The sequence below is a fragment of the Crotalus tigris genome, unplaced genomic scaffold, assembly GCF_016545835.1.
Source record: "Crotalus tigris isolate CLP2741 ecotype Arizona unplaced genomic scaffold, ASM1654583v1 scf7180000024427.8105951120:4207309, whole genome shotgun sequence".
NCBI lineage: Eukaryota > Metazoa > Chordata > Lepidosauria > Squamata > Viperidae > Crotalus > Crotalus tigris.
Genome location: NW_024100595.1, coordinates 740,527 through 752,670, shown reverse-complemented (window position 1 = coordinate 752,670; position 12,144 = coordinate 740,527).

Genomic DNA, 12,144 nt, shown 5'->3' with positions numbered 1-12,144 from the left:
GGTTATTCAAATTATCAACAGGCCTGTCCAAGACAACAGCCTGAAACACACTATAGGAAAAGAAATATAAACGTACTATAAGGGTCTTCTCAGAGCTCACATCTGAATATTATTTGGATAGAATTTGCGAGGAGATCTCAAGTATGCAGCGCATGCAAGAAATTCTAAGAATATTTCTGAGTCCTGAGTGCAAGGGAAAAGTGGGAAAAGTTACAAAGAGCAAGATTAGGAAGGCTCTTAGATGGTTACTTGAAATCTTTGAAAGCTGTTATTTCTGCCCAAGGAGCTATTGCAAAACACTGGGTGAAATATTATGCTTTTTAATTTTAACCCAACAGTCCTTTATTATGATTCCAATAAATGTTTAATTGAGCAGGGGGGAAAAAGACTTATCCCCTTAAAAAGAAGGGCAGGGTAGCCTTAAAAAATAAATCATTTCATTTTTCCCATAGATTTATTGTCAGGGGTACCCAAAAAAATCCTATAATCTGAATTTTCAACTCCACTGTGGTTCTAATGGCAGGACTTATAGGAACAAGTGTTTTTTTCTGCAATGGGTATGTGTAAGTACTGTATATGGTTCACTCTGTGCAACTGGAGAAGAAAGCATTTGGATAGCGAACACTAGATTTCTAGTCTTTAAAAAAGAATTGTGAAAACTCGTCCTCTTTTTAAAGCATTTTCTGTCAGAGATAAGTCCTAGAGTGGTTCCAAGGGGAATATTTTAAGGGAAGATGGAAGCATAGCCACGTTGCCACTTTCAGAAGATCCCAATTAACCCTGCTGACTATTACTGTCTTTTGTTTGGCTGAGCAACAGTGGTGGATGCATCCCTGTGGTTTTTGCATTTAATTTTTGGCTCTTCTTTTCCCATCAGAATTCAGCTGAGATACTTGGGAAGATGTTGAAATCTGAAAATGCAGAAGACCAAGTAACATTTATTAAAAATATCCCACTATCTTCATATCTTCCTCATTAACATCCCCATAAAATTTCTATTCTTCCCTCTTGTCCTGCTTTATTAAATGTCCTTGGCTGATTTATTAATAAACAAAGCAAAGCATTATCTCTCCCTGAGTCTTCTTTTGGAACATATTTTGTGCTGTACTACCTGTGTTTCCTGAAAATAACACCTACCCCGCAAAATAAGCCCTAGATTGAGAATAGAATAGAATAGAATAGAATAGAATAGAATAGAATAGAATAGAATAGAGCTGGAAGGAACCTTGGAGGTCTTTTAGTCCAGCTCCCTGCTCAAGCAGGAGAACCTATACCATTTCAGACAAGTGACTGTCTAGTCTCTTCTTAAAAATTAAAAATATTGCAGATCATTCAGAGTATAAAGGAATAAATTAGAAATCAAACATATTGTCTTGTCCAAGCACCTCCTGTTTTTCTTTTTCCTTTTATTTTTCTCGCTGAAGAGTCAGTTTCAATTCATTCTCTACTTACACAGTAATGACCCCTTTTGGTCTGAAGGTTATGAGGCACTTATGCTCCAGGAAGTTAAGACAAAGCAAGATTGAATTTGTTTCCAAAGGTTTCTTCTTGTTCTGGCTTAAATCATGTTTTGCTGTCACATACTGTTGTTCACAGTGAATAGCACATAAGAAGCTGATTGTCATGTGTGCCCTGTGCTCCATAGGTTTAAAGGGTACTAAATATTACAAACCAAAACCACAACTTCCCATAATGTCAAAATTTCCCATTGAAACGTAACTTGCGGGAGGAAAATATAATTAAACTTGTGTGTTTTGTGGGTGTGTGTCTGTTTATGAATGTATGTCTCACTATCTTGGTCTTTTTACAGATCAGCAGCCAGCTCTCATTAAGTCAGAATGACAACTAAATAGTTTACTAAAAAGATGGCTGATCCTCAAATTCTTTCCACGTTGACGTCTCCTCAAAATGAAGCCAGCTCACTTTTTTTTATGGGATTATATTATAGCATCTCAGTTTATCATACAATCCCAATTTTTCTTCAACATGAAATAAAACCTAACAGACTATTGGGGGAATCTCAGAAGGTACCCCCATACCCTTTCTCTATGCAGAAACTAGCACCAATCAAACAAAGATCAGGCTTACGATCTGTAAATGCTAGGAGAGAATGCAGTAAAGAAATTGAGAAAGATGTATAAATGCATTGTTGCAGTTGAAAACTTTTTAAATAAAATCTGTAGAAAAAATAGTAGTAGAAAATAGGAAAGATTATTTTTTTCTAAATGCCATATAGATAGGTTGAAGGAATATGTGGACCAAAAAATGGATAATTATCAAGAATTATGACTTCAAACTATCAAACATTCAAATGAGTAGGTAAATCTTTCTGAAAATTTCTTCCTCTGCCCAAGTAACTCAAGCTGTATATGTAGTGGTTGCTGTAAAAAACCCATGAAAGAATAGTGTGATGGTAAAATAATTATCAGCCAAGAATATCTTTTTCTCCCATCCTCCGAAAGCCCAATATTACTCTCCACGACAAGAGTGGTAAGTATCTTAATAACCATGATGCACTTGATTGAGAAAAATGTGGATATTATTAATGATGAGATGATTATGCATAGTGGGAGAGGTCAGGAATCAAAATTTTCTGCTTTTCCTGGATAGGAAGGGAATGGGAGATTTAAGTTGTTTGGGGCATACAATACAACGTTTGTAGGTTCAGAGGGAAACTATGATGCTTGGTAATTTTGTTATTGGGGGCTTGACATGGCTGAATAAAAAAAGGATCTTGGAGCCCCAAATGTGGGTATCACTGCCCAACTGAATGTTCATCAATGTATCCATGTTGAAGAGATGAGACAGATTTCTCTTTTGCATGTTTCCTCCCTTGAAAAGCTCTGTCAGCCAGAGTAGACACTGCTAAGCTAGATGCATCAGATCTGGGGTCCCCAACCCACAGATGGTGGCCTGTTGGAAACCAGGCCATGCAAGTGGCTGGCCAGTGCAAGCACAGCTCGATTGCACGAGCAGCAGGCTGGCGTGCACGCGCACAACTCGAGTTGCACAGGTGGCAGGCCTGTTCCTCTCTCTGCTCCCTGCTAGGCCACCAAGCCATAAAGGTTGTGGACTGCTGCATCAGATGACCTGACAAAAATCACTTTCCCATGTATGTATTTGAAAACATGGGAGCTTTTCCCCCCCAAAATGTGAACTTGCCACATATATAAAGATGGTAGTGCTGCAAAATAAATAAAGTCATTAGTAGTTGTTCTATTCTGTAAGGGAGTATGGCACAAAAATATAAAGATGTAAGAAAAATAGACAGTTGTTAGTAATGATGTGTGCCACCTGCAAGTAACAACCCATATTGCAGTTTTATTTTATTTATTAATTAATCAAATTTCTATAGCAGCTCGTCTCACCAAAAGCAAGATTTGATCCCTGCCCCTGAAAAAAAATCTGCTCATTTTACATATGAACACTTTCATGCTATTCATGCCACTTCTCTAGTCCTTGTCCATTGCAACCGCCTGAAGCTATGTATCTATCCTGGGCCCAGCTGTACAGCCAGGAAATGTTGCGATACAAACCCAGTGTGGTTTAAAAACAATGTAATTGTTGCTCCATTTTCTTTGACACCAACAATTCAGCTTTGCAAAACTGAAGATTCAGTTAGACCACAGGGTTAATGAACAAACCAAATATCCAAGAACAAAAATATGACTAAGGAAGTTCTGAATGAATTAGACTATGGATAGACGGGTAGAATTCAGACTTCCAGAGCTAACCTTGTTGCTTACTAACTCCCACCAAAACCACCAAATAGAATTCAGTGCCACAAACAGATAATAGTAAGAATGGAAAAATTTAATATAAAAAAATTCACTTTGAATATCAAAAGAAATGAAAGGAGCTTATAATCTATTCCACAAAACCATTGAAAAGTTTGAATATGTTGCTGCTTATATTAAAATGCTGGGAGTAGACATGAACTGCTATTTATTCCAGGATCGCCTAGCAAATCCAAATCTATTATTTTCACCTACCAGACTAAGTTAATGTAACATTAATCTAATTAAAGTACATGAAAACTCTACTAGGAACAATATGTGGGAATCTCATTTTTTAGATAGCTATTCATACATATCCAACTTTTGTTCTGTCAAAAACAGATCATGCCAGACAAATCTTATTGCATTCTTTGATCAAGTGACAAAATTAGTGGATCAGAGGAATGCTGTGGATAACATTTACTTGGACTTCAGTAAGGCATTTGTTAAAGTAGATAATAATAATAATAATAATAATAATGATAAAGTTGGAAGGGACCTTGGAGGTCATCTAGTCCAACCCCCTGCTTGGGCAGGAAACCCTATACCATTTTGGACAAATGGCTGTCCAGTTTCTTCTTAAAAACTTCCAGTGTTGGTGCATTCACCGCTTCTGGAGGCAGGTTGTTCCATTGGTTAATTGTTCTAACTGTCAGGAAGTTTCTCCTTAGTTCTAGGTTGCTTCTCTCTTTGGTTAGTTTCCATCCGTTGCTTCTTTTCCTGCCTTCAGGCACTTTGGAAAATAGCTTGACTCCCTCTTCTTTGTGGCAGCCCCTGAGATATTGGAACATTGCTATCATGTCCTCCCTCGTCCTTCTCTTCGTTAAACTAGACATACCCAATTCCAGCAACTGTTCCGTATATGTTTTAGCCTCCAGTTCCCTAATCATCTTTGTTGCTCTTTTCTGTACTCTTTCTAGAGTCTCAACATCTTTTTTACATCATGGTGACCAAAACTGGATGCAGTATTCCAAGTGTGGCCTTACCAAGACAATGTAAAGTGGTATTAATACTTCATGTGATCTTGATTCTATCCCTCTGTTAATGCAGCCTAGCACTGTGTTGGCTTTTTTTGGCAGCTGCAGCACACTGCTGGCTCATATTTAAATGATTGTCCACCAGGACTCCGAGATCCCTTTTTGCAAACTTCTGACAAGCAAAGCCAATGGGGAAGCCAGATTCACTTAACAACCGTGTTACTAATTTAATGGAGGGCGTGGCAGGGAAGTGATTCACTTAGCAACTGTGGCAAGAAAGGTCATAAAATGGGGCAAAACTCACTTAACAAATGTCTTACTTAGTAACAGAAATTTTGAGCTCAGTTATTGCTTTGGTTGTAGGTTGTGGACTGCCTGGTATAATCCAAAAATATACAGCACCGTTCTTATCCTCCTCCCACTTCGGAGATACCATTGCCTCACATACTATTTGCACATAGATACAAATATCACTATTAAACAGCTTTTTGTCTGTCTGTCTGTTTCTCTCTCTCTCTCTCTCTCTCTCTCTCTCTCTCTCTCTCTCTCTCTCTCTCTCTCTCTCTCTCTCTCTCACACACACACACACACACACACACACACACACACACACACTCCAAAGCAGATAGCTTTCTATGTGGTTAGAACTCAAACCACATTCTCTGAAAGCAATGTTGGATTTTCCTTTCAGTCTGTTCTTCTCCTGGAAGTAAGTGCCTTCCATTTCTAGTGTTCCCAAGAAACTCAATAAAAACCCTCCTAAATTTGTTCACCTGCGGTAATGTTTGGAGTCTTTGAAAAATTGCAGATGGAAAGGCATGGGTTGTAAGGTTAACAGGCATATGAGCTAAAAGTCAATATTTTGTTAAGCAACCTAGCAAAACTCTCTTTCTTACTTTCTCTACTATCTTCAGTTACTTAAATAGTTCAGCATTAGGAAAACCATATCTTATACTCTCAATAACTGTATAATTGTTATTTGACTTGTTTATCTTGTTAATTGTCATGTTATCTTATAGCAGTGGTTCTCAACCTTTCTAATGCCGCGACCCCATGGTCCCCATGTTGTGGTGATCCCCAACCACTTATACATCACTGGGTACCAGGGGCGTGGCCAAAGAAAAGGGGGAGAAAATGGCGGACAGCTTTGTTTGGCGACCCCCATGAAATGGTCATTCGACCCCAAATGGGGTCCCGACCCACAGGTTGAGAACCACTGTCTTATAGAAACATATAAGATGATCTAATCTTGGTTGCCTTACCACTTTCTCATCTGACCAGGATGAGTTAGAGTACTGCCTCACCTTGTGAGTAACCTCACTCTTTATTGGTTTCCAAGACAATGAAAAATTGACCAAGCATTTCATTACAACTAACATAGTTCCCAAACTAAAACACAGTTTCTCAATAAATGCAGGAATTACTGATAAAAACCAAACAGGAATGATCAAGAGCCGTGGTGGAGTAGTGGTTAGAATGCAGTACTGCAGGCTAATTTTGCTTACTGCCTACTGCCAGCAGTTCGAGTTTCACTGGCTCAAGGCTGATTCCATCCTTCTGAGGTCAGTAAAATAAGGAGCCAGATTGTTTGGGGACAATATGCTGACTCTGTAAACTGCTTAGAAAGTGCTGTAAAGTACTATGAAGTGGTATATAAGTCCAAGTCCTATTGCTATTGCTATCAATAGATTACAATACAAATTTGTTAGTCTGAGTATATGTAAGCATTCCAAAAGAAATAGCTGCCTAAGATCACTGTAATATGAAATGGGCAACCAAATAGATATTTTAAATATTTTTCTTTTATTTATTAAACTTTTATGCCGACCATCTCCCCTGTAAGATGACTCTGGGTAGCATAAATAAATGAACAAATAGATTTAATATTCACTCATTGCCATAATTTCTTCTTTGTGAACCACCATACACTTACATGGAAAACAAATGGCGCACTCAGTTCAGGCCATTAAATTTGAAACATTTGAAACTTTTTGAAGAATGTGTGAGATGAAAGGACTGGACTGCTAACTTTTTATTAGGAACTGAAGAACATTTAAAAACTCTGATGGATTGCATGACCTTTTAGTCTGAAGAATGCCTGAGACAAGGAAGAATCACATTTATGCGATGGAAGTCCTTTTGCACAACTAAGATTCTGTTTGGTCACAATATCGGTTTACAGAAGAGGAACTGAATTGCTCAAAGTTAGCATGTACCCTGATTGTGTGTTGAAACCATCAAGAACTGAGTGATCATGTGCATTTACAAGAAACTGAAACCTGGAAAAAATGGTCAGTTATCCACAGAAACAACTACCAGATCACTTACAAAGGGCAAAACCAAAACTAATTAATTCAGATCTCAATCCAGTCTATTATCTAGGAGGTTTTGTATATACAAAAAAATGGAACCCTGGTAACGCAGTGGTTAGAATGCAGTATTGCAGGCAAACCCTGCCCATAGCCTGGAGTTTGATCCTGATGGGTCTGAAGGTTGACTTAGCCTTCCATCTTTCTGAGGTCAGTAAAATAAGGACCCAGATTGTTGGGGGCAATGTGCTGACATGGTAAACTGCTCAGTGAGTGCTGTAAAGCACTATGAAGCAATATATACCGTAAGTCTAAGTGCTATTGCTATTGGTATTTCTATACACAAAAAATAGACCAACATTTTTGCAAAGGTAACTTAGGAGCGAATTCCTAGTCTTTTTATTTCTTGCCATTACCTGAACTACACAACATTTTATATATTGTGTATGCTTTGTAAAATGTAATAGAATTATCTGATTACAAGAATCTAGAAATTTTGGAGGGCTGATGATTTTTTAAAAGATAAATAGCAATAGGGCAGGTTGTTGAAAAGGTGATGATGAAATCTGTATAATGAATTAATTATCATGAATGTAATGGCTTATTAAACTGAAATAATATATCATGTTGGGTGCCATAATATATTTAGAAATGTCTTGAATTAAGGGCTGGATTAAATCTATCAAATTAACAGATACAGAAATGGATGGGATGCCTAAAATTTTAGAAGAGTCAAATAAAATATAAAACAGTATAAGATAAGAAAAATTCAGTGGAAATAAAGTGTAGAAGCAGAGACATATGCATTTTTTTTTTTACTTAAGAGTCAAAAATTAGATACACAGATATAGGAAAGGGAATACCTATCCTTCTGAAAAATCATTGGTGATTTTTAGAATAGCAAGTAATTACTGGTACACAATTTGCTATATACAAAAAACAACTGTGGCTTTATGTGGTTTCAACATAACCATAATCATAAGGGATCATAAGTCTAGGAATGGGCTGGCATTCTCTGCTGTAGACATGGTTATGCTCTATGTATACCATGCAGATCTGTTCCTTGAAGTTTGTTTTGTTTGCCGTTAACTATCTAATCCTGGACTGATTTACTAAAGAGATATTTTTATTATTAAAATCATTAATCAGATAGTCCTCTGTGCAATTCCCATTAGCCACCTGATCTGCCTGTGCTTAATACTGTTAATAATTTATTAAATTTATTTGTCAGCTGACTCTTAGTGACTTTTGCTGCTGGTTTTTCAGCCAGAGATACAGGATCTGACCTTCCCTCTTACTATATCTGCACTTCATTGTGTACTCCTTCCTGAGACAACAATTAACACCTTGTTTACCACTTGTGCTTATTTTTATTCTCTTGGTAATATGCTTCTAAAACAGTTAAGAAGGAACTCAGATGAGGCATAGAAAGGTAATGGCAAGATGATAAAGAATGTCAAATAAAAACAAGATTTAAGAGAATGAAATGAAAGACTTGGGGGTTTTGGGGTGGAAGGTTTGTTTGTTTGTTAAATTATTTGGCCGCCCATCTAAGCTAAGACAACATTAAAACAAAAGACACATGAGGAGGGTGGGAGTGGAATGGGTGGGAGGTGGGATCTATTATTACTCAATCAACCACCTCCCTTGCACTGCTAATCCTACTGGGGCCTCAAGCTGACTGGCAAAGCCCCATCTTTTGACCCTTATGAAAGGATGGAATAATTAGGCTGATGGGACAACACCATATCTCCTCTGCCGGAATGAGTGATATTGGTCAATCCAAGTGGAATGAATCTCATTACATCAGTAGAATATCATACTGGAGTTGGGGCTGTGAGACAGAATGTCAAAAAAAATCAACATAGAAAGTATGATGTATTTACTGTTTGTTTGATTGATTTGAATATGTGGCAACCATCTCATTCGGAAGCAACAATTAAAGCCACAACCCTGTCTCCTGTTACCCATCCCATCAGATCCAGATGGAGAGGTATGCTCTAGGTACCATCACCCCAGAAATGCTGTCTGATGGGGAGGAGAACTTTTTCTATTATGGCTCCCACATACCAGAGATCAGAATGGCCCTGAACCTGCGAGCATTTCGTAAAGCCCTGAAAACATGTTTTTGTCAATGGGAATTTGTGAGTATGAACTTATGCAGTGGATACACTGACTACATAGAGGGAGGTGTTCACTTTGGAAGTGAATTTGAATTTTGTGATAGGATTTTATGGATGATGTTGTTTTGATTGTATGAATTGTTTCATTGTTTTGCTGCTTTTATATTGTTTTTAACTATTTGTGACCCACCCTGAACTATATATTGAAATGAGTAGTTTTAAACATACATACATACATATATGCATGCATGCATGCATACATCATTGTAGCCATTGTCTATTCACTGCATGATGAAGGCCTCATCTACATGTTCCCAACTAATACTGTCCTGAGCTTTCTTTTGCCAATTGGGCCCGCAATATTTGCTGATGTCATTGATTCATCATCATCATCATCATCATCATCATCATCAAGTTGGAAGGGACCTTGGACGTCACCGAGTCCAACCCCCTGCTCAGGAGGGAAACCCTACACCATTTCAGACAAATGGCTGTCCAATTTCTTCTTTAAAACTTCCAAGTGTGGCCTTAGGAAATAACAAGTTGTAGTACCAAACTTCAACTTGTTAAAGGATCAAAATGGCAGGGACCTAACAGAGGCAGAAGAGATTAAGAAGAGATGGCAAAACTACACAGAAGAACTATACAAGAATGAGCTTAACGTCCCAGATAACCACAATGAGATGGTCACTGACCTCGAACCAGACATCCTAGAATGTGAAGTGAAATGGGCCTTAGAAAATCTGAGCAACAACAAAGCTAGTGGAGGTGACAGTATTCCAGCTGAGCTATTCAAAATCTTAAAAGACGATGCAGTAAAAGTGCTACACTCAATTTGCCAGCAAATTTGGAAAACTCAACAGTGGCCACAGGATTGGAAAAGGTCAGTTTACATTCCAATTCCAAAGAAAGGCAATGCCAAAGAATGTTCAAACTATCGCACCATTGCACTCATTTCACATGCTAGTAAAGTTATGCTTAAAATCCTACAAGCTAGACTCCAGCAGTATGTGGATCGAGAACTACCAGAAGTACAGGCAGGATTTCGAAGAGGCAGAGGAACTAGAGATCAAATTGCCAACATACGCTGGATCATGGAGAAAGCTAGGGAGTTCCAGAAAAACATCTACTTCTGCTTCATTGACTATGCTAAAGCCTTTGATTGTGTGGATCACAACAAATTGTGGCAAGTTCTTAAAGAGATGGGAATACCAGACCATCTTATTTGTCTCTTGAGAAACCTATATGCGGGTCAAGAAGTAACAGTGAGAACTGGACACGGAACCACTGATTGGTTCAAAACTGGAAAAGGAGTCCAGCAAGGCTGTATACTGTCGCCCTGCCTATTTAACTTATATGCAGAGCACATCATGAGAAAGGCAGGGCTAGATGAATCAAAAGTTGGAATTAAGATTGCCGGGAGAAATATCAACAACCTAAGATATGCAGATGATACCACTCTAATGGCAGAAAGTGAAGAGGAACTAAAGAGCCTCTTGATGCGGGTGAAGAAGGAGAGTGCAAAAGTTGGCTTGAAACTCAACATTAAGAAAACCAAGATCATGGCATTTGGCCCTCTCAATTCCTGGCAAATAGATGGGGAAGAAATGGAGGTAGTGACAGATTTTATTTTCCTGGGCTCCAAGATCACCACAGATGGGGACTGCAGCCAAGAAATTAAAAGACGCTTGCTCCTGGGGAGGAAAGCTATGGCAAATCTAGACAGCATACTAAAAGCAGAGACATCACCCTGCCAACAAAAGTGCGTATAGTCCAGGCCATGGTTTTCCCAGTTGCAATGTATGGCTGTGAAAGTTGGACCATAAGAAAGGCTGAGCGCAAAAGAATTGAGGCCTTTGAACTATGGTGCTGGAGAAGACTCCTGCGAGTCCCTTGGACTGCAAGGCGTTCAAACCGGTCAGTCCTAGAAGAGATCAACCCCGACTGCTCTTTAGAAGGCCAGATCTTGAAGTTGAAACTCAAATACTTTGGCCACCTAATGAGAAGGAAGGACTCACTGGAGAAGGGCCTAATGCTGGGAAAGATTGAGGGCAATAGAAGAAGGGGACGAAGAGAATGAGATGGCTGGATGGAGTCACTGAAGCAGTAGGTGTGAACTTAAATGGACTCTAGAAGATGATAGAGGACAGGAAGACCTGGAGGAACATTGTCCATGGGGTTGCGATGGGTCGGACACGACTTCGCAATTAACAACAACAACAGTACCAAACTTCACCACAAGATGTCACCAATGCCATTTAAGTTTTTTTGAGTCCAAAATTTTTATAGTCCTTTTTCTAATTTTATTTCTTTCTTGTAGATAAAAATAACAGTCTCCAATAAAAATAGGAAAATTTTTGGTCCCCAAGTTTCAGGAACATATAAATCCAATTCGATTAAAGTTATTCTTTTAATGCTTTAATTCCCCTGGGTAGTCAGATGCGGCTATTCTTAGAGGGTGGGATAGGAATTCCCTTCCCTCTCTCCTCACAGGAGGAAAGATACTTCAGGTAGCTTTTACAGGAAGAGAAAGTATTTAGGGTAAAGAGAAGATCAGATCTCACCCAGTTTCATCTGCGTTGCTTTCAAAGTGCTTGGTAGTAGGTTTGACTTTGGTTGTCTGCAGCCTAATGATGGGCCATATAGCTATGGCTGGTCTTTCCTCCGCCAGTTTGGCTGGCTGCCCCGGATCAAGTGGAAGGGCTGCCACCACCACCACCCCCCCCCCGCGATCAAGCGGTGATCCCCTCCTTGCTCGTCGCCCATACAAATAATTAATATACTATTTTTAATCAAATTTATTCTACTTTTAATAAAAATGGAGTCTTGGCTGATCCTCCTACCTTCTATTAAGCATAATACTGCTCTTCTAATCAGAGAAACCTGTGTTATGTTTGTCTTCTTAAAAAACAAAGTATTGTGATTAAGACGATAATGTGTTTGTGTCTCCCAACACTGT